Here is a 27,568-nt window from a genome sequence, read left to right on the forward strand (position 1 = left end):
TTCATTCCATTCCGTGTGAGTTTTTTTGTTTGTTTCCTTTGAGATTTGTCTTGCTCAATGGTTGTTTGAAGTGTGTTTTTTATTTTGCAAGTGTTAGTACATTTTCATATTTTCTTTTATTACTTATTTCTAGTCTGATTCCCTTTTGCTTGGAGAACACACTGTATTCTTTCAATGCATCTAGATTTGTTGAAATTTGGTTTTTGACCCAGGATATGAATGTTCCATGAATGTTTTTGTGAATGTTCCATGGCACTTGAAAAAAAAATGTGTATTCTGCTGTTGTAGGGGGGAGGGTGTTACATAAATGGAAATGAGACCCTGTTGGATTATTCTAGTGCTCAGTTCTGCTTTATCTTTGCTAATTTTCTGTCTAGTAGGTCTATCAATTGCTATGAGTCAGGTGTTAAAGTCCCTAACTATAATTTGGATTTGTCTCTCAGTTTTATCAATTCTATCTTGGTTTCATTTATTTTGAAACTCTATTGTTTGGTGCATACGCATTAAGGATTGCTATGTCTTCTTGATATATTCATTCTTTTATCATTTTATGTTGTCCCTTTCTGTCTATGGGAATTTTCTTTTTTCTAAAGTGTACTTTATCTCATAATAATGTAGCCATTACTCTTTTTTTGATTAATATTAGCATGATATGTCTCTTTGCATCCTTTTAACCTATGTCATTGTGTTTGAAGTGAGTATTTGTTGACAGCATATAATTAGGTCATGTTATTTTTTAGTCCACTCTGCCTGCATCTGTCTTTTAATTAATATATTTAGACTGTTTATATTTTAAGTAATTGTTGTTAAGTTAGAGTTTGAGTATGCCATTTATTTACTGTTTTATTTTTGTTTCCTCTGTTTCTTTTCTCTTTCCTTTTTTTTGCACATTTTTTTCTTTCCTGGATTTTTTGCACATTTTTTAGGATCTCAGTTCTATTTATACAGATTTTAGTATATCACTTAACATAATTTTCTTAGTGGTTGCTCTAGATATTAGTATATGTCTGTGTGTGTGTGTAAAACTTACCACAATCTACACCTATTAACAAGTTACCATTTTGAATTAAGTATTGAAGCCTTACTATATTTAGGACCATTTAAATCCTTCCCACTTTTTAAATATAATTGTCTCAAGTATTTCCTCTACATACATTGAGCACTGCAACAGACATTGTCATAATTTTTATTTAAACCATCAAATATGATTTAAGAAACTTGTGAAAATTAGGATAGTTTATTATATTTACCCTTATTTTTTCCCATTCCATTGTTCTTTTCTTTCTGAACTCTGAGCCTTCTGTTATCCTTTATCCTTTTTGTTTGGAGAGCTTCCTTTAGCCATTTTAAAGGATAAATCTGCTAGCAAGAGATTCTCTTAATTTACCTTTGAGAAGCTCTTTAATTTATTTTCATTCCTAAATGTTAGGTTTGCTGGATATAGAACCCATGGTTAACAGTTCTTTTCTTTCAGTATATAAATAATGTTGCACCACTTCCTTCTAACCCCCATGCTTTCGGATAGGAAATTTGTTTACCCTCTGATCTGTCTTCCTTTAAAGGTAATGCTTTGATTCTCTCTAGTTGCTTTCAAAATAATTTCATTGTTTTTAGTTTTCAGAAGTTTAATTATGATGTTTATTGGTGTGGGTGTCTTTGGATATATCTTACTTGATGTTCATTCAGTTTGTTGAATCAGTATGTTTAAATCTTTCACCAAGATATGGGGAGTTGTCAGCCATTATATGTTTGAATACATTTTCAGTTCCACTCTTTCTCCTCTCCTTCTGGGCCTCCATTGATATTAACTTTAGCTGTTTTGTTGTTCTACAGGTCCTTGAGGCTCTCTTCACTCTTACAGTGCATTGGTCAGATTGAATAAACTCTACTCATCTGTCCTCAAATTCATTGTTTCTATCTTCTGTCATCTCCACTCTACTGTTGAGCCTCAAAGAGTGAGGTTCTTATTTTAGTTATTTTAATTTTTAGTTTTATAATTCCCATTTCATTCTTTTTTATAACTTTTCTTTGCTGAGGTTTTTTGTTTTTTTCATTTGTTTCAAAGGAATTTGTAATTAATTGTTGAGACAACTTTATGGTGGCTGATTTAAAACCTGTGTCCGTTTCAACAATCTGATTCATCTCAGTATTACATCAGTTGATTTTCTTTTCTCACTCATATTGTGATTTTTATGGGTTTTGGTATGATGAGTTATTTTATTATATCCTTGGATATTATATGAGAAGACTCTTGGTCCTATTTAAATCTTCTATTTTAGCAGGCATCATGCCTGGTTAGGTAGGTGTAATGTGTTCATTTTGGCCTACTACTGTGAGCTATAATTTCAACAACAATTTCATTTTCTGAGGGCTTACAGTGCTACTCTGGTCTGCTTCATGATCTAGCTCTATTTCAGCTCCTGCTTGGTCTCCACTGGTGCCACCTATGGGAGCAGAAGGTGCTTCTATGGCCTACCCAGCGTCATTAGGTAGAAGGCCAGGAATGCCAGAACTGTAGGGCAGAGAGTGTTTTCCCTTGCCTGTTCTCTGAACAGCCAGTGCTGGTGGACTCTTCACTTCATCCCTCCTGGTACCTACAGAGGAAGAAATCACCTAACTGGGCTGCCTTATGCTGCCAGGTAGAATAGCAGGAAATACAGGTTCTGTATGGGTCTTTGCCACCAGGTAGAGGTTTAGGAATTCCTGACCCTGATTCATCTTCTGCCACTCATTGAAGAGACAGGAAACACTTCGTATAGGAATGGATTTCATATTTTAAAGCTCCCTAATGTGATGCTGATGTGATATCTGCCTTTGTGTGATTTTTATCATATTGCCACCACTGGATGTTTGTTTCTTATTGAACTATCATTTTTTCCCTGCTTTGAACCCAATATCTATTGCTTTCCAAGACTGTTACAAAGAAAGTTGTAACAAGTGGCAAAAATGAAAGATTTGGCATCAAATAACCCAAGTTTGAGTCTTGATTCTGCCTTTGACTGTGGGATACTAGACAAGTGATCTTCTCTTCCTTGAGTTTCTATTGTATTCCTTGTAAAATGGACCTACTGCCACCCACCCACAGTTAATGGAAAGATTAAGTCAAGAAATAATTGCAAATTCACTTTGTAAAATGATATGGAAAGGGGGTGGCACTTTTCTAACTTATCTGCTGTTCTCTGTAATCATTTCTGTTCTTGTCATCTCTGTACCATGAGCACCCCACTAGATGACCTTATTGTGCCAACCCTAAAGCTCTTGTTCTTAAATTCTAATCCTTGGACTGGTGCCAGGCTGACTACATAAGAATCATCTAGGGCTTGCTTTTGAAATACAGATTCCCTCGCTCTACTCCCAGATTTTATTTAGTAGATCTGAGATGAGGCCCAGATTTTTTTTTTTTTTTTTTTTTTGCGGTACGCAGGCCTCTCACTGTTGCGGCCTCTGCCATTGCGGAGCACAGGCTCTGGACGTGCAGGCTTAGTGGCCATGGCTCACAGGCCCAGCCGCTCCACGGCATGTGGGATCCTCCCGGACCGGGGCACGAACCCGTGTCCCCTGCATTGGCAGGTGGACTCTCAACCACTGTGCCACCAGGGAAGCCCCAGATTTTTTAAACTCTGTATTTCTAAAATTCTCTCCAGACAATTCTTCAGACACAGCCAGTTATGAGACCCACTTTGTCTGAAACACTTAGCACCATACCTTGCATATGGCAGACAGTCAGAAAATCGTTATTAAATTAAAGAAATTCTGGAAAAGAGAAATCCATATGACTAAAAAGAATTTGGATCTTAGAAAGAGAGGAGAAAGGAGCTAGAGTATATGAGACCAAAGAAAGGGAGACATTTCATGGCTGTTTTCTATTCCACGGTAAGTTATTTTGAAGACTCAGACAAGTTGTTCTCCATTTGTGGAATGAACTAAACAATAGACAATATGTGTAAATGATAGCAAGAGCAACTTCCATTATATACCAGGAAGAATTTATTGACCCTGGGTGGGATTCAGGGTTAAAGCAGATTACAGCAACATGTTGCAAACTAGCCATCCATAATGTTTCAAACTCCTATCCCTCCTAGGTCAAAGGGGACCTAGCCACATGATGTCTTAACATTCCCTTCCACTTCTGTGATTCCAGCTACATCATGAGTCCTTACAAGCAAAGTAAATTAAACTAGCAATTATTGCCTTTTAAATGCTAGTGATTTTAAGAGTTTTCTTTGAAGAGTCTTAGTCAATAGGAACATAAGACTATGAATAACACCAAAATATTTAGCTGTCTATTGAAACTTATTCACAGTATCAAATAAAATGGGAACAGATGCAACTGGACCAGAGCTTGGTTAAGTAGGTAACAGATTTATTGGACTTGCTCATTTTTTAAATTAAGGTTATAAACAACATATGTCAAAAATCTTATAAAACTGCTCTGGAAATCATCTTCCTGGAAAGCCAGAATCCCTGCTAATGTTCTGAATTTGCTTTTCAGAACTGAAAGATGACATCGTATACATCTGCAGCACTGTTTGAAACAATGCTTCTTTGAAACAGAGTTTACTCTGTGTGGGTGTGCATTCAGTAGCAACCCCAAAGTTTCAAACACCTGGTCTCTTCCCAGAATGTAATCCAGCCAATCCCTTGAGAGAAGACAGCTTTTCTATTTACAAATACAGGTGGTGTTGCTATGAGTTACAGTTTTCTGGAAGTTTTCACACATAGTTCATGATTTTAAAGCAAAAGGAAATCACCAGATCTTCGGTCTATCCTGAAGGCTAGAGACTTGAGGAGAATCTCAATTGGCTCTTTTTATTTTTGCTGTCACATATGTAAGTCTCCTGTTGAATCTCTCTCGTCCACTGTTCCCTCTAATGAAGTCATGTTCTGTGCTCAGGGTAGTAATATCCTCAGAAGCAGATGTCTCCCATAAAGCATGACCTCATTCATTGGAATGGGAAGAGCGAGCAGTAGACTGCTGGGGTAAAATGGAGGGAAGGGCTTTGTTTAAAAATAGTTTTCTTAAATAATGTGTTCAACTTTTTATGAATTTCTATAAAAAGGCAAATCTAATTTGTTACAGTTTTTTGTTAGACTCATTCCTCAAATACAGAAGGGGCAACAACTAGGCCAGAAGGAACAGAGTCCTCACAGAGCAAAGACACTTCCATCCAGTTGTTTTTTATAGTGTGACAGATTTGGGTATAAAAGGGTAAAATTTGGGGTTTTCCAGATGCTAAATCTAGGCTCTGTATCAGACCCCACTGAATCACAGCCTAGATTTCAACAAGCATTTTATAACAGCCCTGGAGCTCAGAAGAAATAAACTTAAGTGCTCAAGGAAAGTTACTGACCCAGATGCTCTCAGCAAATTAGGCAAGTGGGAACATTGCTAGAGAAGGAAAGGAAAAGAGTGGACCAGTTAGAAAGATGCAGTTTGAAGCAATCCAAACTTGCTCAGGAGAATGGGCTTTCCAGGTTATTCCTGTTCCAGTTGTAGGGCAGCTCCTGAGCACTGGCTTCTCAAATTATTAGGAATAATTGAAATTTATGACACCCTATAACCAGGCCTTTCAGTCACAGCCCACATGTTCTAGTGTGCTCTTTGCTTCTGTTTGTGTCTATACAGAAAGTGAGCATCCTAAGGAAAGAAGCTACAAAGAGCTACTTTCCTAGACAAAAGGCAAAGAACTTTCCACAAACAGCATCACAAGGAAATGTAAGGTACTTATCATCAGAGCTCAGCATCTGTAATTTGTAAGTTTAATCACTACATTCCCATAAGAAGTCTGTTTCATGGAAGCTTCAAGATGGCAGAAGAGTAAGACATGGAGATCACCTTTCTCCCCACAAATACATCAGAAATATATCTACATGTGGAACAACTCCTACAGAACACCTACTGAACGCTGGCAGAAGACCTCAGACCTCCCAAAAGGCAAGAAACTCCCCACGTACTTGGGTAGGGCAAAAAAAAAAGAGAGACAAAAGAACAGGGGCAGGACCTGCACCAGTGGGAGGAAGCTGTGAAGGAGGGAAAGTTTCCACACACTAGGAAGCACCTTCGTGGGCCAAGACGGGGGAGTGGACGGGCGGGAAGCTTCGGAGCCACAGAGGATAGCGTAGCAACAGGGGTGCAGAGGGCAAAGCGGAGAGATTCCCGCACAGAGGATCGGTGCGACTGGCACTCACCAGCCCGAGAGGCTTGTCTGCTCACCCGCTGGGGCGGGCGGGGGCTGGGAGCTGCGGCTTGGGCTTCGGTCGGATTGCAGGGAGAGTGGGGTTGGCTGCGTGAACACAGCCTGAAGGGGGCTAGTGCGCCACAGCTAGCCGGGAGGGAATCCGGAAAAAAGTCTGGAGCTGCCGAAGAGGCAAGAGACTTTTTCTTGCCTCTTTGTTTCCTGGTGCACGAGGAAGGGGGATTAAAAGCACCGCTTAAAGGAGCTCCAGAGACGGGCACGAGGCGCAGCTATCAATGCGGAACCAGAGACGAGCATGAGAGGCTAAGGCTGATGCTGCCGCCACCGAGAAGCCTGTGTGAAAGCACAGGTCACTATCCACACTTCCACTCTCGGGAGCCTGTGCAGCCCACCACTGCCAGGGTCCTGTGATCCAGGGACAACTTCCCTGGGAGAACACACAGCGCCTCAGGCTGGTGCAACGTCACGCTGGCCTCTGCCGCTACAGGCTCGTCCTGCACTCCGTACCCCTCCCTGCCCCCGGCCTGAGTGAGCCAGAGGCCCCAAATCAGCTGCTCTTTTAACCCCGTCCTCTCTGAGCGAAGAACAGGCACCCTGAGGCGACCTACACATAGAGGTGGGTCCAAATACAAAGCTGAACCCCAGGAGCTATGCGAACAGAGAAGAGAAAGAAATATCTCCCAGAAGCCTCAGGAGCAGTGGATTAAATCCCCACAATCAACTTGATGTACCCTGAATCTGTGGAATACCTGAATAGACAACGAATCATCCCAAATTGAGGAGGTGGACTTTGGGAGCAATGATATATATTTTTTCCCTTTTTCTCTTTTTGTGAGTGTGTATGTGTATGCTTCTGTGTGTGATATTGTCTGTATAGCTTTGCTTTTACCATTTGTCCTAGGGTTCTGTCTGTCCGTTTTTTTTTTTTTCTTAGTATAGTTTTTAACGCTTGTTATCATTGGTGGATTTGTTTCTTGGTTTGGTTGCTCTGTTCTTTCTTTCTTTTTTAATATTTTCATTACTTTTTAAAAATAATTCTTAATAATTATTTTTTATTTTAATAACTATTTTATTTTACTTTATTTTATTCTTTTTTATTTTATTGTATCTTCTTCTTTCTTTCTCTTTTTTCTCCCTCTTGTTCTGAGCCATGTGGAAGACAGGCTCTTGGTGCTCCAGCCAGGTGTCAAGGCTCTGCCTCTTGGGTGGGAGAGCCAAGTTCAGTACACTGGTCCACAAGAGACCTCCCAGCTCCACATAATATCAAACAGAAAAAATCTCTCAGAGATCTCCATCTCAACGCCAAGACCCAGCTCCACTCAACAACTAGCAACCTACAGTGCTGGACAACCTATGCCAAACATCTGGCAAGACAGGAACACAACCCCGTCCATTAGCAGAGAGGCTGCCTAAAACTGTAATAAGGCCACAAACACCCAAAAACACACCATCAGACGTGGACCTGCCCACCAGAAAGACAAGATCCAGCCTCATCCACCAGAACACAGGCACTAGTCCCCTCCACCAGGAAGCCTACACAACCCACTGAACCAACCTTAGCCACTGGGGACAGACACCAAAAACAACGGTAACCACAAACCTGCAGCCTGCGAAAAGGAGACCCCAAACACAGTAAGTTAAGCAAAATGAGAAGACAGAAAAACACACAGCAGATGAAGAAGCAGGGCAAAAACCCACAAGACCTAACAAATGAAGACGAAATATGCAGTCTACCTGAAAAAGAATTCAGAATAATGATAGTAAAGATGATCCAAAATCTTGTAAATAGAATGGAGAAAATATAAGAAATGTTTAACAAGGACCTAGAAGAACTAAAGAGCAAACAAACACTGATGAACAACACAATAAATGAAATTAAAAATTCTCTAGAAGGGATCAATAGCTGAATAACAGGCAGAGGAACGGATACGTGACCTGGAAGGTAAAATAGTGGAAATAACTACTGCAGAGCAGAATAAAGGTAAAGGATTGAAAAGAATTGAGGACAGTCTCAGAGACCTCTGGGACAACACTAAACACACCAGCATGCTAATTATACGGGTCCCAGAGGAAGAAGAGAAAAATAAAGAGACAGAAAATATTTGAAGAGATTATAGTTGAAAACTTCCTTAATATGGGAAAGGAAATAGTTAATCAACTCCAGGAAGCACAGAAAGTCCCATACAGGATAAATCCAAGGAGAAACACGCAAAGACACATATTAATCAAACTGTCAAAAATTATATGCAAAGAAAACATATTAAAAGCAGCAAGGGAAAAACAACAAATAACACACAAGGGAATCCCCATAAGGTTAACAGCTGATCTTTCGGGAGAAACTCTGCAAGCCGGAAGAGACTGGCAGGACATATTTAAAGTGATGAAGGAGAAAAACCTACAACCAAGATTACTCTACCCAGCAAGGATCTCATTCAGATTTGATGGAGAAATTAAAACCTTTACAGACAAGCAAAAGCTGAGAGAGTTCAGCACCACCAAACCAGCTTTACAACAAATGCTAAAGAAACTTGTCTAGGCAGGAAAACAAAAGAAAGAAAAGACCTACAATAACCAACCCAAAACAGTTAAGAAAATGGTAATAGGAACATACAAATCGATAATTACCTTAAATGTAAATGGATTAAATGCTCCAACGAAAAGACATAGACTGGCTGAATGGATACAAAAACAAGACCCATATATATGCTGTCTACAAGAGACCCACCTCAGACCTAAGGACACATACAGACTGAAAGTGAGAGGATAGAAAAAGGTACTCCATGCAAATGGAAATCAAAAGAAAGCTAGTGTAGCAAATCTCATAACAGACAAAATAGAATTTAAAATAAAGGCTATCACAAGAGACAAGAAAGGACACTACATAATGATCAAGGGATCAATCCAAGAAGAAGACATAAAAATTGTAAATATTTATGCACCCAACATAGGAGCACCTCAGTACATAAGGCAAATGCTAACAGCCATAAGAGGGGAAATTGACAGTAACACGATCGTATTAGGGGACTTTAACACCCCACTTTCACCAATGGACAGATCATCCAAAATGAAAATAAATAGGGAAACACAAGCTTTAAATGATACATTAAACAAGATGGCCTTAATTGATATTTATAGGACATTCCATCCAAAAATAACAGAATACACATTCTTATCAAGTGCTCAGGGAATGTTCTCCAGGTTAGATCATATCTTGGGTCACAAATCGAGCCTTCATTAATTTAGGAAAACTGAAATCATATCAAGTATCTTTTCTGACCACAATGCTATAAGATTAGATATCAATTACAGGAAAATCTGTAAAAAATACAAACACATGGAGGCTCAACAATACACTACTGAATAACCAAGAAATCACTGAACAAATCAAAGAGGAAATCACAAAATACCTAGAAACAAATGACAATGCAAACACGATGACCCAAAACCTATGGGATGCAGCAAAAGCAGTTCTAAGAGGGAAGTGTATAACCATACAATCCTACCTTAAGAAACAAGAAACATCTCAAATAAACAACCTAACCTTACACCTAAAGCAATTAGAGAAAGAAGAACAAAAAGAACCCCAAAGTTAGTAGAAGGAAAGAAATCATAAAGATCACATCAGAAATAAATGAGAAAGAAATGAAGGAAATGACAGCAAAGATCAGTAAAACTAAATGCTAGTTCTGTGAGAAGATAAACAAAATTGATAAACTATTAGCCAGAGTCATTAAGAATAAAAGGGAGAAGATTCAAATCAATAGAATTAGAAATGAAAAAGAAGTAACAACTGTTACTGCAGAAATACAAAGGATCATGAGAAATTATTACAAGCAACTATATGCCAATAAAATGGACAACCTGAAAGAAATGGACAAATTCTTAGAAATGCACAACCTTCTGAGACTGAACCAGGAAGAAATAGCAATATGAGCAGGCCAATCACAAGCACTGAAATTGAAACTGTGATTAAAAATCTTCCAACAAACAAAAGCCCAGTACCAGATGCCTTCACAGGCAAATTCTATCAAACGTTTAGAGAAGAGCTAACACCTATCCTTCTCAAACTCTTCCAAAATATAGCAGAGGTAGGACACTCCCAAACTCATTCTGCGAGGCCACCATCACCTTGATACCAAAACCAGACAAGGATGTCACAAAGAAAGAAAACTACAGGCCAATATCACTGATGAACATACATGCAAAAATCCTCAACAAAATACTAGGAGACAGAATCCAACAGATCATTAAAAAGATCATACACCATGACCAAGTGGGGTTTATCCCAGGAATGCAACGATTCTTCAGTATACGCAAATCAATTAATGTGATAAACCATATTAACAAATTGAAGGAGAAAAACCATATGATCATCTCAATAGATGCAGAGAAAGCTTTCGATAAAATTCAACACCCATTTATGATAAAAACCCTGCATAGAGTAGGGTTAGAGGGGACTTTCCTCAACATAATAAAGGCCATATATGACAAACCCACAGCCAACATTGTGCTCAATGGTGAAAAACTGAAACCATTTCCACTAAGATCAGGAACAAGATAAGGTTGCCCACTCTCACCACTCTTATTCAACATAGTTTTGGAAGTTTTAGCCACAGCAATCAGAGAAGAAAAGGAAATAAAAGAATCCAAATCGGAAAAGAAGAAGTAAAGCTGTCACTGTTTGCAGATGACATGATACTATTCATAGAGAATCCTAAAGATGCCACCAGAAAACTACTAGAGCTAATCAATGAATTTCGTTAAGTAGCAGGATACAAAAGTAATGCACAGAAATCTCTTGCATTCCTATGCACTAATGATGAAAAATCTGAAAGTGAGTTTAAGGAAACACTCCCATTTACCATTGCAACAAAAAGAATAAAATACCTAGGAATAAACCTACCTAAGGAGACAAAAGACCTGTATGCAGAAAATTATAACACACTGATTAAAGAAATTAAAGATGATACATATAGATGGAGAGATATACCCTTTTCTTGGATTGGAAGGATCAACATTGTGAAAATGACTCTACTACCCAAAGCAATCTACAGATTCAGTGCAATCCCTATCAAACTACCACTGGCATGTTTCACGGAAGTACAACTAGAAAATCTCACAACTTGTATGGAAACACAAAAGACCCCGAACAGCCAAAGCAATGTTCAGAAAGAAAAATGGAGCTGTAGGAATCAGGCTTCCTGACTTCAGACTATACAACAAAGCTACAGTTATCAAGACAGTATGGTACAAAAACCAAAATATAGATCAATGGAACGGAATAGAAAGCTCAGAGATAAACCAATACACATATGGTCACCTTATCTTTGATAAAGGATGCAGGAATATACAGTGGAGAAAAGACAGTCACTTCAATACGTGGTGCTGGGAAAACTGGACAGCTACATGTAAAAGAATGAAATTAGATCACTCCTTAACACCATACACAAAAATAAACTCAGAATGGATTAAAGACCTAAATATAAGGCCAGACACTATCAAACTCTTAGAGAAAAACATAGGCAGAACACTCTGACAGAAATCACAGCAAGATCCTTCTTGACCCACCTCCTAGAGAAATGGAAATAAAAACAAAAATAAACAAATGGGACCTAATGAAACTTAAAAGCTTTTGCACAGCAAAGGAAACCATAAAGAAGACGAAAAGACAACCCTCTGAATGGAAGAAAATATTTGCAAATGAAGCAGCTGACAAAGGATTAATCTCCCAAATTTATAAGCAGCTCATGCAGGTCAATATCAAAAAAACAAACAACCCAATCCAAAAATGGGCAGAAGACCTAAATAGACGTTTCTCCAAAGACAATATACAGCTCGCCAAGAAGCACATGAAAGAATGCTCAACATCATTAATCATTAGAGAAATGCAAATCAAAACTACAATGAGATATCATCTCACATTGGTCAGAATGGCCATCATCAAAAAATGTAGAAACAATAAATGCTGGAGAGGGTGTGGAGAAAAGGGAACCCTCTTGCACTGTTGGTGGGAATGTAAATTGATACAGCCACTATGGAGAACAGTATGGAGTTTCCTTAAAAAACTAAAAATAGAACTACCATACTCCCCAGCAATCCCACTACTGGACATATACCCAGACAAAATCATAATTCAAAAAGACTCATGTACCAAAATGTTCATGGCAGCTCTATTTACAATAGCCAGGACGTGGAAGCAACCTAATTGTCCATCAACAGATGAATGGATAAAGAAGATGTGGCACATGTATGGAAAGGAATATTACTCAGCCATAAAAGGAAACGAAATTGAGTTATTTGTAGTGAGGTGGATGGACCTAGAGTCTGTCATACAGAGTGAAGTAAGTCAGAAAAAGAAAAGCAAATACCATATGCTGACATATATATATGGAATCTTAAATAAAGAAGGAAAAAAATGGTTATGAAGAACCTAGGGGCAAGATGGAAATAAAGATGCAGACCTACTAGAGAATGGACTTATGGATATGGGCAGGGGAAGTGAAAGCTGGGACAAAGTGAGAGAGTGGCATGGACATATATACACTACCAAATGTAAAATAGATAGCTAGTGGGAAGCAGCTGCACAGCACAGGGAGATCAGCTCGGTGGTTTGTATCACCTAGAGGAGTGGAATAGGGAAAGTGGGAGGGAGGGAGATGCAAGACGTGAGAGATATGGGGACATATGTATATGTATAAATGATTCACTTTGTTATAAAATAGAAAGTAACACACCATTGTAAAGCAACTATACTCCAATAAAGATTTTTTTAAAAAAATAAGAATAGAATCCTTTCCCAAAAAAAGTGTCTTTCAGTTACAGTTGTGTGTTAAAAAGTGAAGGCATGCCAATTATTCTGCAAATATGAATTGATGGTGATACATACTGAAATTATATTTATTTCTCCAACTCCTCAATTAGTCATCTTGGCTGGCAACTAGCCCTCCTCCAAAGATCAATTTAAGCTCATCTCTACCATAAAGCAAATCTTCCCAGAGAAAACCTCCCAGACTTCATTTCTCATGCTCCTTGAGCCAATCCATCTCCTTCCTCCTTCCACATATCTCTCATCTTTCCCTCTAAAGGCAATGACATTGGTACCTGAAATGAAAATACACAGAAAACAGGTAAGAAGAGATCAATAGACTTTTTCCTAAGTTAGTGTGTTGGGTAAACTGTTACAAAAAAACTGAGACTATATATCAGTTGTCCCTTAAGCAAGTGCTACAAACCAGGAGTAGCTGTAAATGTTTTAAATGAAAGCTATTGTACATTTTTTTCCACCATGGAGAAAAACCACCCAATGACATCCTAGGGAATAAAAGGAGTTAGGCCCAAATCAAGATATTATAGCACTGATACTTCCCTTGCTCTATAAACCTGCAAAGTAAACAAAGAGAAGGAATACTTCTCAATACAGTTAATGAAATTGGTATAAACTTGATAACAAACCCCTCCAAGAAAGCAGCACCAAAAAGAAAACTAAAGTTGTCTCACATAAAAAAAATCCTAAATAAACTACTGCCAAATCAAACCCTGCAAAATATTTAAAGTATAACATGTCATGACCAAGTGGGGTTTGTCTTAGGAAGGCAAAGATCGTTCAATAATAGGAAATCTCTTAATATCACATTACATCATTGGCTCAAAGGATATGTTATATGATCAGTTCAGATAGATTTGATAAAAATTTAACACCATTTTCTGATAATTCTTAGTAAACTAGGAATAAAATAAAATAAAGGGGTATTATTTAATATGATAAAGAATTTCTTGTGCTTTATAAGAAATAGCATAGTACTTACTGGTAAATATATTAGAGACTTTCCTGCCAAAATCAAATCAAATCAAAGATGCTCATTATAGCTGCTGATATTCAAATTATTCTTTTTTTTAATTCTCTTTTTAAAATTAATTTATTTATGTATTTGGCCACACCACACAGCTTTGGAATCTTAGTTCCCCAACTAGGGATTGAACCTGGGCCCCCTGCAGTAGAAGCATGGAATCCTAACCACTGGACCGCCAGGGAATTCCCTTCAACATTATTCTTGAAGTGGTAGCCAATGCAATGAGGCAAGAAACTGAAATAAGAAGTGTTAACTATTGAGCAATTATACAAGCTATCATTATTTTTACAGATATGATTCTATAGATAGAAAACCCAAGATAGTTGATCGAAAAGATAAGACAAATTTGAGAGATCACCAAGGTGGCCAGGTCTTATATTGTCTGTTTCATGTAGTACAAATATAGTGTTAAACATCTTGTGTTCAAACAACATTTATGAGTTGAATATAATTGAAAGAATTAACTGAAAAGAAAAGAACTTTCTACAGGAAGCTGAATCCTTCAAGACCATTTCATAATGTTGCTGTGCCTTAGGATTTTCACTCTGAACACTAATTTTTTTAGATTAAAGTCTTGGTTATTTGAGCTTTCTGTTTTCTTGGTTTGGGGATGAATTAAATTTATATGCTTATGAAATTGTGCAACGAACTTATATTTATTGTGTGCCTAAAGAATGTCTTGTACATGTTATTTATATTATCTTTTATAATCCTTAAAACTCTCTAAGGTAAGTAGTAGTATCTCCATTTTACAAATGAGGGTGCCCTCAGAGGGATGAAGCAATTTTCTCTGTGTCATTACAGCACTTAGTAAGTAGTGGAGCTGGAGCTTGAATGCAATTCTGTGGCTTGCAATAATGTATCCAATATCCCTGCAAAGGAAAATGTATTTCCTGGAATAAAGTTCTGCAGAATACAATGTGTAGAACATGGCATGCATAATTGGGGTGGCAATACTGAAAATGGAAAAGCAAGCTCACATTTTCCATGTTGAAGGATAACCTCAGGTGAAGCCAGATAGGTATACCCTTTTTGGGAAAAAAATAAAATTGAATTGGCTCTTCCTAAATTAAAGTATTGAGCAGCACTTCCATCCTAGGGCAGGTACTAATGTAAATGACCAGAGAGTGTACACAAACTGAGCATTGGAAGTTCCCAGTTTGTCCTGTTATAAGAAGAATCCAATGTGACTCAGGTTGAGCCTTGTCTCTGATTAAAGGGACAGTATATGCACAGCAGGACAGCATCTAGCCATCTCAGACTATTCTGGGACACAGTCAAGAGCCATGTTGCATACGTGTGGTATTCAATGTAACTGCTATGTGTGGTTTGGCTGGTCAGCTGTCATGGCTGCACTCCTCCCCAGTGAAAGGGAACCAGAGGACCACCCGCCCACCCTTAGCAAGGCTGACAAAATTACTTCTGGGGATAGCACATGGCACCAGCCAGCTGGGTCCATTGATGAGGTTGACCTGCCCACAGGAGGATAGGATAGCTCTGATGATTTATGTCATGCCACCAGATCAGATTCTCTCTCATTCCTCTGCTTTGCCCAATGAAAAGGTTAGGATGATAAATTGTCAGTATAACCTTTAACATGTTTAATGAGTTAACACATCTCAACTGCTAAAGCAATCCATATGATTCATGTGCATACTGCATACAACAATTTCTTGCATTTTCTTAGCACCTCACACTTTCAAAAATTTGATTCTGTTTCTATCTCATTTATCCCCAGAGCTGAAGGTTGAATGCCCCAGATTTCAAGCCCAAGTGAAGAGGAGAATGGTGCTACCGTTAACAGAAATGAAGGAAATGGCACTCAAGGCTTTACCTAGAGCACTGATTCTCAAGCTTGGCCACACATTAGAATCACCCCAGGCGCTTTTAAAAATGCTCATGTCCGTGTCCAGCTCCAAACCAGTTGCATCAGAATCTCTAGGGGTGGGGTCCAGACATTGAGAGTTTTTGAAGTTTCCCAGGTGATTTCAATGTACAGCCAGATTTGAGAACCGCTAACTTAGAAGATGAGTTCAATCTGAAGCATGTGAGTTCCAAGAAACAGGAATGTGTTCAAGAGGCAATGTCACAATGGTAGTTGGAGACATGGGCTGTGATTTAGGAAGTATGATTCTCCATAAGTGTTGAAGCCCTGGAAATAAATATACTCATGAGAGAGTATATAAGTAGAGAAAAGCAAGAGCCTGGAGGCTAACCTTTGCTATTCATAGTAAGATTTCTCTGTTAACCTAGTTTAAAAATTTTTTTGCAGCCATGTGGTTTCAAAATGAAAAAGATACTTGACTAATAGAGGCCTTTGTGGAAGGAACTGTGCATGTATCTAAAGGTAACTAAGGGTGTAATGTATTTAGACATTAAAAAAAACTTTAATTGAAGCTCTGCAGCAAAGGTTATCATGCTTTAAGTTGTGTCACCATGCAATTAGAAGGGCCATCCTATGAAGAGGGCTTGAATGCAGGGATAAAGGGTAATGACAAGCACACATCTTACTTGGTTGGGAAGCATAAACAGTAGAGTTTCTATAATAGCTATTTCTGGTTTTATTTAACATTTTTATATATGGTCTGAATGAGAGTTTGCAGTGATATGTCTAAGTTCTTAGATGATGAATCATTTAGTTCAAACACCCATTCAAAGCTCTGCTACTTACTGGCTGTGTGACCCCTGACAAGTTACTTAACCTCTCCTGTCCTGTTTCCTCGGCTCTAAAATAATGAAATTGGGCATAAATGTCTCAGCTAGAAATTCTATAGCTTAGCTTAACTCAGCTCCCCTCTCTGTGTCTACAAAGAAAACAACACATAATCAAGTTCTTTAGTTGATTAGAGCAATGTTAGAGCGTGACGATTATGGGGTCAAGGATCAGAGAAAGCAATTGTTAGAATTATTCACTATACAGAGTTCATTGTAACCAGATCGGCAAAGCACTGTTTCTGCCAGCCATCTGCTGAATCATAAAAATAGCTTTGTTATACAGGACCATACTTTATAATTGGATTTAACCTGTATCACAGATTTCTTCAACAATAAATTTATAAATCTCTTATACAGCATTTTAGAGCTGAGGTTCACAGGATTTTAGAGTAAGAGGTCACCTAGTCCATTCCTATATTTGGCAGAAGGAGAGAGAAATGCAAACAGGTGAAGTGCTTTGCCCAATGTTAGACAGCAAATAAGTCATGGAGCTATATCTCCAGGCAACTAGTCCAGTTCTCTTCTTACACTCAGTTCCCAAAGCAGTCAGAAATATAGCCATTTGTGTCCTCAGGCCCGACCTATTTTGAAGCTGTTTGGTACGCCTGCCAGGCACAGATGTGGCTTGATAATAATGGTGATGAGAAATGAATGTGATGATTATAGCTGCTATTTCTTGAGTACCTATACATTCCAGGCATTGTGCTAAGTACTGTGCATTATCTCACTTAATCCTCCTGACATTTCTTTTGAGGTAGATATAATTGTCCCAATTTTCATAAATGAAAAAATTCAAAGAAGTGAAGTAACTTGCCCAAGATCACACAGGCATTGAATGTTAGAACTAGAATTCCAGCCCAGTTCTGAAAGAATAACAAAGCTCAAGCTCTTTCCACAATTTTAGTATTTACCAAACAGTATAATCCAGAACATTAATTCAACAAGAGATAGATAGGTCTTTTTTAAAAAACGTTCTCTGGCCAAATAGGTTTGGGAAATGCTGCATTTCATATTCCACTCTGGAGAGTCACATTTCTCGTTCGTGTATTAAAAGATTTGAGAAGTCTTCAGTGAAGAAATCTGTTTATTGTTCCTTAACCCTATTTTTTCCCAAACTCCTTTTGATCAAAGCATCCTTTTCCTGAGGACATCTGTTAATATCACACAGGACTCTGGTACTGTCTGGGATGTAGTGTAAAAACACTGCACTAGACGACACGATCCATTCCATTTATCTTTACAATCCTCCTCACAGACTGCTACTCTTAGGCCTGGTGTTTTCATCCTAACCATGAGAGTGACAAAGACTTGATGTCGCAAAATATTTCTTTACCAAAAACATACGTTTGTCACTTTGGGAACATCTCTGGTGACATGAAGGAATCTATACTGCATGGAACTTTGAGAGACCATTAGGCGTCTAAAATGTCAGCAGTTAGTGTGACTGTTTTAGTGTTGCCTGAACCACAGTAATATTTTGATATTCTTGACAATATTTTTGAGTCTTTCCCAAACCAAACCAGAACTGAGCCAGAAAAGTTTCACAGCTGATCATAACTTAACTCATGGAGTCAATTGCTTTGTGGAGCCTGAGGCCTCAAGCACGAGCCTCTGCTGCAAAGGCTAGAGAGGAAATCCTTGGATGAAGAATGCAAGCCTTCTCACATCGGAAATACTTTAGAGATTGGGATGTGATGGGGTGGGGTGGGAATCAATTTGCACAGCCCTACCTTTTCTTGGCTTTTTGTCGTGCTTAGAGCAGATGTTGGAACTGTAATCTGGGCTCTGAACATGGGCATTCCATGTGGTGCTCATTCAAAATTCTCACTCTTCTTTGAAGCTAATGGCTTCCATCTTCTTCAAATGAATTGAACTTGCCACACGTATTTGTGCATTCTCTCTGTTTACAATTCTTATGGCGTGAGATAGAACATGAAGTAAACTCTTAAGGTTATAAGATTTGAAGATACAGAGTATGTTGAAGGTTGTTTTTCTTTTTTTTTTCTTAATAAAAATTACCAATCCTCATCTGCCAGCCATTGTCCTTACTTTCCTCCTTATTGCTTATCACTGAAGAAATCTTGGCCATGTCCAGTTCTCTGGTGTAGCTCTCTATATAAAGGGAGGGAAGCATGAAAGTGGGGAGCCTACTACTTATATAACCAAAGAACAAATTAAATTAACGTTTATTGAGTACCTACTATGAGCGCATCACTTTCACTTATTTAGTCTGCAAAACAACTCTGTAAATAGACTGGCAATTTTTGATGCTGTTATTGGTATTCTTAGCATGACTATGATTCAGTAGAAAGTACAATGAACTTGGAGTCAGAAGAATCTTTGTCCATTTCCTTCAGTTGTTCATTTATTCATTCAACAAACATTGTACTGAGCACTTACTATAAAAGATATGCTTTACGTGCTGGAGATACAGAGATGAATAAGGCATAGCCCTTGCCCTCAAGGAGTTAAAAATTTAGTAAATTGAACAATCACATAATCAGAAAATTGTAATTTGATGGGTGCAATAGTTTATTAGGGGAACACAAAGGAATTGTGGCCTGAGCTGAGTCTTAAAGAATGAGTAGGCACTGAGAAAAAGATGGACTGAAGAAGGGCACTTCAGGCAGAGGGTATGGCATGAAGGAAGGTACAGAGGCAAGAGCTGTATGGAAGAGGGTAGGGAGGGGGCATAGTGGATATAGAGCCAGGGCTTAGAGGTCTATGTTGAACTATATGCAGCTCGGTGTTGCTTTTAAACTAGTGGATGTTTTATAAATTTATTTTCATAGTTAATAGACTATGTTTTAGAGCAGTTTTAGGTTTATAGGAAAATTGAGCAGAAATAGTCCCCATATACTCTCTCTCCCCCAACCCTTTGCAACCACTTATCTTTTTACTGTCTCCACAGTTTTGCCTTTTCCAGAATGTCACACAGTTGGAATCATGCAGTATGTAGCCTTCACAGACTGGCCTCTTTTACTTAGCAATATGCATTTAAAGTTCCTCCATGTCTTTGTGTGGTTTGATAGCTTATTTGTTTTGACTGCTGAATATATTCCATCGTATGATGGACCACAGTTTGTTTATCCATTCACCTATTTTTTTTCTTTTTATTAAATTTATTTATTTATTTTTGGCTGTGTTGGGTCTTTGTTTCTGTGCGAGGGCTTTCTCCAGTTGTGGCGAGCGTGGGCCACTCTTCATCGCGGTGAACGGGCCTCTCACTGTCGTGGCCCCTCGTTGCGGAGCACAGGCTCCAGACGTGCACGCTTAGTAGCTGTGGCTCATGGGCCTAGTTGCTCCACGACATGTGGGATCCTCCCAGACCAGGGCTCGAACCCGTGTCCCCTGCATTGGCAGGCAGATTCTCAACAACTGCACCACCAGGGAAGCCCCTATCCATTCACCTATTGAATGATATTTTAATTGCTTCCCATTTTTGGCAATCATGAATAAAGCTGCTATAAACATTCATATGCAGGTTTTTGTTTGAATATAAGTTTTCAACAAATTTGGGCAAACCTAGGAGTATGATTACTGGATTGTATGGTAAGACTATTTTCAGCTTTGTAAGAAACTGCCAAACTTTCTTTCAATGTGCCTATACTATTTTGCATTCCCACCCACAATGAATGAGAGTTCCTGTTGCCCTGCATCCTTGCCAGCAATTAGTATTGTCAGTATTTTGGATTTTAGCGATTCTAGTAGGTGTGTAGTGCTAGCTCATGCTTAATTTGCATTTCCCTAATGACATATGCTGTTGAGCATCATATGCTTATTTGTAATCTATATATCTTCTTTGGTGAGGTGTCTGTTTCAATCTTTTGCCCGTTTCTTAATTGGATTATTTGTTTTCTGATTGTTGAGTTTTAAGTCTTCTCTTTATATACTGGATACCAGTCCTTTACCAGATATGTGTTTTGCAAATAATCTCTCCCAGTCTGTGGCTTGTGTTTTCATTAATTTAACAGTATCTTTCTCAGAGCAGAAGTGTTTAATTTTAATGAAGTCCAGGTTTAACAATTTTTTTCTTTCATGGATTGTGCTTTGGGAGCTCTACCTGAAAATCTACTGCCAAACCCAAGGTCAGGTAGATTTTTTTCATATGTTATTTTCTAGGAGGTTTTTTGTTTTGTTTTGTTTCAGAATAAGGAACTTTGGCTTTTTAATTCCTTTTGAGAGTTTCTGTAGTTGACTACTGTTTTCCTGCTATACCATTCACTTTGAATCTGTATTACCTCAATTCCTCAGAGAGAAAAAGGACAGGGAGTCCTCATTTAGAAAACATTTCCTAATTTTTTTTTTCTTTTTTGCGGTACTCGGGCCTCTCACTGTTGTAGCCTCTCCCATTGTGGAGCAAAGGCTTCGAACACACAGGCTCAGCAGCCATGGTTCACGGGCCTAGCCGCTCCGCGGCATGTGGGATCTTCCCGGACCGGGGCACGAACCCGTGTCCCCTGCATCGGCAGGCGGCCTCTCAACCACTGCAGCACCAGGGAAGCCCCATTTCCTAATTTTACATTTTAAAAGTTAATATTTAAAAAGAAAAACCTTCTTCAGCCCCAACCCCTAAGCCCATCATGAGTAATCTGGTTTAATACAAGTTAAGTCTATAAATAAATGTGTTCTTTGTCCTCAAAAATCACTTAAACCACTATATAAGAATTACTGTTTTAATAAAATTAGAAATGAAAAAGGACAAGTTAAAACAGACACCGCAGAAATACAAAGCACCCTAAGAGACTACTGCAAGCAACTCTATGCTGATAAAATGGACAACCTGGAAGAAATGGACAAATTCTTAGAAAGGTATAAGCTTCCAAGACTGAATCAGGAAGAAATAGAAAATATGAACAGACCAATCACAAGTAATGAAATTGAAACTGTGATTAAAAATCTTCTGACAAGGTCTTCCCTGGTGGCGCAGTGGTTGAGTGTCTGCCTGCCGATGCAGGGACACAGGTTAGTGCCCCACTCTGGGAGGATCCCACATGCCATGGAGCAGCTGGGCCCGTGAGCCATGGCTGCTGAGCCTGCGCATCCAGAGCCTGTGCTCCACATCGGGAGAGGCCACAACAGTGAGAGGCCCGTGTACCGCAAAAAAAAAAAAATCTTCCAACAAACAAAAGTCTAGAACCAGAGGCTTCACAGGTGAATTCTATCAAACATTTAGAGAAGAGATGCAACCTTTGGGACTTCCCTGGTGGCGCAGTGGTTAAGAATCTGCCTGCTAAAGAAGGGGACACGGGTTCGAGCCCTGGTTCAGGAAGATCCCACATGCTGCGGAGCAACTAAGCCCGTGCACCACAACTACTGAGCCTGTGCTCTACAGCACAAGAGCCACAACTACTGAGCCCGTGTGCCACAACTACTGAAGCCCACACGCCTAGAGCCTGTGCTCCGCAACAAGAGAAGCCACCCCAATGAGAAGCCCGCACACTACAGTGAAGAGCAGCTCCCGCTTGCCTCAACTAGAGAAAGCCCGCAAGCAGAAATGAAGACCCAACGCAGGTAAAAATAAATAAATAAAAATAAATAAGTCTATTAAGAAAAATAAACATTTAGAGAAGAGCTAACACCCATCCTTCTCAAACTCTTCCAAAATTTTGCAGAGGAAGGCAAAACTCCCAAACTCATTCTAGGAGACCACCATCACACTGATACCAAAAGCAGACAAAGGTACTACAGAAAAAGAAAATTACAGACCAATATCACTGATGAATACAGATACAAAAATCCTCAACAAAATACTGGCAAACAGAAACTAACAACACATTAAAAGGATCATGCACCATGATCAAGTGGGATTTATCCCAGAGATGCAAGGATTCTTCAATATATGCAAATCAATCAGTGTGATACACCATATTAACAAACTGAAGGAGAAAAACCATATGATCATCTCAATAGATGCAGAAAAAGCTTTTGACAAAATTCAACACCCATTTATGGTCAAAACTCTCCAGAAAGTGGGCATAGAGGGAACCTACCTCAACATAATAAAGGCCATATATGACAAACCCACAGCAAACATCATTCTCAATGGTGAAAAACTGAAAGCATTTCCCCTAAAATCAGGAACAAGACAAGGACATCAACTCTCACCACTATTCAACATAGTTTTGGAAGTCCTATCCACGGCAGTCAGAGAAGAGAAAGAAAGGAAAGGAATACAAACTGGAAAAGAAGAAGTAAAACTGTCGCTGTTTGCAGATGACATGATACTATACATAGAGAACCCTAAAGATGCCACCAGAAAACTACTAGAGGTAATCAATGAATTTGATAAAGTTGCAGGATACAAAATTAATGCACAGAAATCTCTTGCATTCTTATACACTAATGATGAAAAATCTGAAAGAAAAATTAAGGAAACCCTCCCATTTACCATTGCAATAAAAAAATAAAATACCTAGGAATAAACCTATCTAGGGAGACAAAAGACCTGTACGCAGAAAACTATAACACACTGATGAAAGAAATTAAAGGTGATACAAACAGATGGAGAGATATACCATGTTTCTCTACTGGAAGAATAAATATTGTGAAAATGACTATACTACCCAGAGCAATCTACAGATTCAGTGCAATCCCTATCAAATTACCAATGGCAGTTTTTACGGAACTAGAACAAAAAATCTTAAAATTTGTATGGGGAAACAGAAGACCCCAAATAGCCAAAGTAGTCTTGAGGGAAAATAACAGAGCTGGAGGAATCAGACTCCCTGGCTTCAGACCATACTACAAAACTACAGCAATCAAGACAATATGGTACTGGCACAAAAACAGAAATATAGATCAATGGAACAAGATAGAAAGCCCAGAGATGAACCCACGCACCTGTGGTCAACTAATCTATGACAAAGGAGGCAAGGATATACAATGGAGAAAAGACAGTCTCTTCAATAAGTGGTGCTGGGAAAACTGGACAGCTACATGTAAAAGAATGAAATTAGAACACTCCCTAACATCATACACAAAAATAAACTCAAAATGGATTAGAGACTTAAATGTAAGTCCGGGCACTATAAAACTGTTAGAGGAAAACATAGGAAGAACACTCTTTGACATAAATCACAGCAAGATATTTTTTGATCCACCTCCTAGAGTAATGGAAGTAAAAACAAAAATAAACAAATGGGAGCTAATGAAACTTAAAAGCTTTTGCACAGCAAAGGAAACCATAAACAAGATGAAAAGACAACTCTCAGAATGGGAGAAAATATTTGCAAATGAATCATTGGACAAAGGATTTAATCTCCAGGATATATAAACAGCTCATGCAGCTCAATATTCAAAAAAGAAACAACCCAATCCAAAAATGGGGAGAAGACCTAAATAGACATTTCTCCAAAGAAGACATACAGATGGCCAAGAAGCACATGAAAAGCTGCTCAACATCACTAATTATTAGAGAAATGCAAATCAAAACTACAATGAGGTATCACCTCACACCAGTTAGAATGGGCATCATCAGAAAATCTACAAACAACAAATGCTGGAGAGGGTGTGGAAAAAAGGGAGCCCTCTTGCACTGTTGGTCGGAATGTAAATTGATACAGCCACTATGGAGAACAGTATGGAGGTTCCTGAAAAAACTAATAATAGAACTACCATACACCCCAGCAATCCCACTACTGGGCATATACCCAGAGAAAACCATAATTCAAAAAGGCACATGCACCCCAATTTTCATTGCAGCACTATTTACAATAGCCAGGTCGTGGAAGCAACCTAAATGCCCATCGACAGATGAATGGATAAAGAAGGTGTGGTACATATATACAATGGAATATTACTCAGCCATAAAAAGGAACGAAATTGGGTCATTTGTAGAGACGTGGATGCATCTAGAGACTCTCATACAGAGTGAAGTAAGTCAGAAAGAGAAAAACAAATATCGTATATTAACACATATATGTGGAACCTAGAAAATGGTACAGATGAACCAGTTTCCAGAGCAGAAATTGAGACAGAGTAGTAGAGAAAAAACATACGGACCCCAAGGGGGGAAAGCAGCATGGGGTGAGGGTGGCAGTTGATGAATTGGGAGATTGGGTTTGACGTGTATACACTGAGGTGTATAAAATGGGTGACTAATAAGAACCTGCTGTATAAAATAATAAATAAAATTAAATTTAAAAAATAATAAAATTTCATTTCAACTCTTAAAAAGAAAAAGAATTATTGTTTTAAAAATTTACCTAGAGAAATTAAAGTACCATTCATTTTCCCCCTGTAACAGATGGTGCTCAAGGATTCACGTATCAAGGCCATTTGCTTAGCTCATCACACTTTAGTTGTTCTGTTAGCAGGCAGGCTTTGAATGTGCTTAATCATTCTTTTCTCCTCCTTGATAATGTCTGTACTCTGGCTTCAGCTCCCATGTGTTTTTGTGGAGCCCTTTTACATTTTGAATACCAATTTCTTTTAAGATTTCCTTCAGGTACGACACAGGCTGTTTTGTGATGTCCACCAAGTCCTTAAGATTATAATATTGATGTTTCTCAAAAGATGAAAACAGCATGTCTAAAATGTGTTATCAGCTCGAGCTCGTTTTCCATCTTCTTTTTCCTTTCATATTCAATATTGTACTGATGATTAACAACAGGTTTGTAATTGGTTGTCACAGCTTTGTTCAGTTGCTGTAATAGCCTTACAGGTTTGGAAGATTCTTCTATTCGTAATCTCTTTAATCTCATGTACTTTTCACTGGCAGTGGGTCAGCATTCAACTCTTTGTACCACTATTCCTTCCAGTGAAAGCTTATCCGATGAGCTCTTATTAGACACTGTTAATGCCTGTCCCCCAACACTTTGCAAGACAAATATATGTACTCTAGGAGCACTGCCTGAAGCTGATTTTCCGCCAATATCATGAATATTTGCAAGAGCCTCATTCAAAGTAAATGACACCTCCATCCTTCCTTGATTTTTGGCAATCCACAGTTTCCCAACTTCACCTCTTCCAGGACCTTTAGCCCATTGCTGTGACAAATATTTAGGAACCTTCACCAGCCACACTGGTGTTCTGTTTGGCGCCGGTCAGGCTGAGTTCCCCTCTTTCCTCCATGGGTCTGTCACCAACGGAGGCATGCAGGCCACAGCAGCGGCCCCAGGAGCTGGGGGGCTACGGGGCAAGGGACCAGAGCACAGGGCAAGCCCTGGCCGGAGGCTGATTGTGAAGAGCTGGGGTCCACCTGCCCAGATGCTGGGAGCCCGGGGGCCTTCTAGGAATTGTAGAGTTTTCTATTTTACATTTAGTTCTGTGATCCATTTTGAGTTTATTTTTGTGAAGTTATAAGGACAGTGTCTAGATTCCTTTTTGCATGGGCATGTCCACTTGTTCCAGCACCATTTGTCAAAAAAACTATTTTTTCTCCATTGGATTGCCTTTGTTCCTTTGTCAAAAATCAGTTGACTATATTTGTTTGGGTCTATTTCTGGGCTCCCTATTCTGGTCCATTAATCTATATGTCTATTATTCCACCAATACCACACTATCTTGGTTACCATAGCTTTTTTTTTTTTTTTAACATCTTTATTGGGGTATAATTGCTTTACAATGGTGTGTTAGTTTCTGCTTTATAACAAAGTGAATCAGCTATACATATACATATGCTCCCATGTGTCTTCCCTCTTGCGTCTCCCTCCCTCCCACTCTCCCCCTCCCACCCCTCCAGGCTGTCCCAAAGCCCCGAGCTAATATCCCTGTGCCTTGCGGCTGCTTCCCCCTAGCTATCTACCTTACTACGTTTGTTAGTGTGTATATGTCCATGACTCTCTCTCGCCCTGTCAAAACTCACCCTTCCCCCTCCCCATATCCTCAAGTCCGTTCTCCAGTAGGTCTGCGTCTTTATTCCTGTCTTACCCCTAGGTTCTTCATGACATTTTTTTCGTTTAAATTCCATATATATGTGTTAGCATACGGTATTTGTCTTTTTCTTTCTGACTTACTTCACTCTGTATGACAGACTCTAGGTCTATCCATCTCATTACAAATAACTCAATTTCATTTCTTTTTAAGGCTGAGTAATATTCCATTGTGTATATGTGCCACATCTTCTTTATCCATTCGTCCGATGATGGGCGCTTAGGTTCTTTCCATCTCCAGGCTATTGTAAATAGAGCTGCAATGAACATTTTGGTACATGACTCTTTTTGAATTTTGGTTTTCTCAGGGTATATGCCCAGTAATGGGATTGCTGGGTCATATGGTAATTCTATTTGTAGTTTTTTAAGGAACCTCCATACTGTTCTCCATAGTGGCTGAACCAATTCACATTCCCACCAGCAGTGCAAGAGTGTCCCCTTTTCTCCACACCCTCTCCAGCATTTATTGTTTCTAGATTTTTTGATGATGGCCATTCTGACTGGTGTGAGATGATATCTCATTGTAGTTTTGATTTGCATTTCTCTAATGATTAATGATGTTGAGCATTCTTTCATGTGTTTGTTGGCATTCTTTATATCTTCTTTGGAGAAATGTCTGTTTAGGTCCTCTGCCCATTTTTGGATGGGGTTGTTTGTTTTTCTGTTATTGAGCTGCATGAGCTGCTTGTAAATTTTGGAGATTAATCCTTTGTCAGTTGCTTCATTTGCAAATGTTTTCTCCCATTCTGAGGGTTGTCTTTTGGTCTTGATTATGGTTTCCTTTGCTGTGCAAAAGCTTTGAAGTTTCATTAGGTCCCATTTGTTTATTTTTGTTTTTATTTCCATTACTCTAGGAGGTGGGTCAAAAAGGATCTTGCTGTGATTTATGTCATAGAGTGTTCTTCCTATGTTTTCCTCTAAGAGTTTGATA

General features: G+C 38.8%; 1 protein-coding gene and 1 pseudogene across 2 annotated transcripts in view; one reads left to right on the top strand and one right to left on the bottom strand.

Annotated features, from left to right (window-relative positions):
• The window catches only part of EDA (ectodysplasin A), a 389,197-nt gene that overhangs the window by 331,937 nt on the left and 29,692 nt on the right, over positions 1-27,568 (top strand). The window lies entirely within an intron of this gene.
• On the bottom strand, positions 25,098-25,837 carry LOC116748100 (annotated as a pseudogene).

This window comes from Phocoena sinus, chromosome X (genome assembly GCF_008692025.1).
Source record: "Phocoena sinus isolate mPhoSin1 chromosome X, mPhoSin1.pri, whole genome shotgun sequence".
NCBI classification, from domain to species: Eukaryota; Metazoa; Chordata; class Mammalia; order Artiodactyla; family Phocoenidae; genus Phocoena; species Phocoena sinus.